Below are 1,084 nucleotides of genomic sequence, written 5' to 3' on the forward strand. Positions count from 1 at the left end.
GCGTCCTAGGCTCCGAGAATGGCTGTTTGATTGTAAAGGTGTCATGCTTGAGTTCTTGTTCTTAAAGTTTAAATTGTCACAGGTTCTTTCTGTAATGTAAAAACTTGTTTTGGAAATGAAATAAAAAACTGAATGTTACTCACTGTGCTAGAAGCTAGAACTGTGTATATAAAATGACTCTTTAAGTTAAGAAGACTAACCAAAGTAGGTGGGAATGTATAACAAACGGCAAATCATTCATTTAGTGGTCCTACCCATCGGACAGAGAGAATAAGCCCATATTCCCTTTTTATTTCATCGCATCCTGATAGTTTATTCCCCCCTCCCCCCAAATACATTGGTAAATAAATAAAACCTACCTGTACTCTGGGGACGACAATGGCAAAATTTTGTACATGTGACAATCTTTAAGACCACCAAATCATCAGTCAAGCGGTATCTGTTATTCATATTTCTAAATATTTTTAAACAGTAAATTAGTTGATATTATGCTAACCTATACTAAGCTGGCCCTTCTTTGCAGACTTAAAGGGGCTAGGTCACGCTGTTTTAGGTAATTTTGTTTAATTTTGTTAGTTATGAGCTCTAAATGTCAAATTGGCAGAGCAAGATTCTTTCATTTGCAAAATCACGGCCACGTAACAACTGAAAATGATGTTCCAGCTGTTTAAATGACATTTTGATATAAACTGATATATATTTGAAAAAAGGTGGGGCGACGTTTTTCAAATTTACCCAAATGCAATCCATTTCAATCCTTCCCAGTTTTGTCCATCCTTGTCCCTTCTTAGCTTTCCTGTGTTTTGTTCGAGTTTTTCTATAGTTTTGAGCCGTTATTTTGTTATTTCAGTTAATTCTATGACCATTTGATCAATGCTGAAATTGCCTAAAATTGCGTGACCTAGCCCCTTGAAGTACTGAATTGTGAAAGGCCAGCTCAACGATTTTGCGCCGTCGGCATAAATAAGGCGCCTCTGACAGTCCACGGTCCATGATTGATTCCGCTGCACTGCACCACAGCAAGAAGTGGTTAGTCAGGGAAAAACCTCGTTCCCAGTGTCTCTCTTCTCTGCCACCTTTAAGT

The sequence above is a fragment of the Montipora foliosa genome, chromosome 14, assembly GCF_036669935.1.
Source record: "Montipora foliosa isolate CH-2021 chromosome 14, ASM3666993v2, whole genome shotgun sequence".
Classification (NCBI taxonomy): domain Eukaryota; kingdom Metazoa; phylum Cnidaria; class Anthozoa; order Scleractinia; family Acroporidae; genus Montipora; species Montipora foliosa.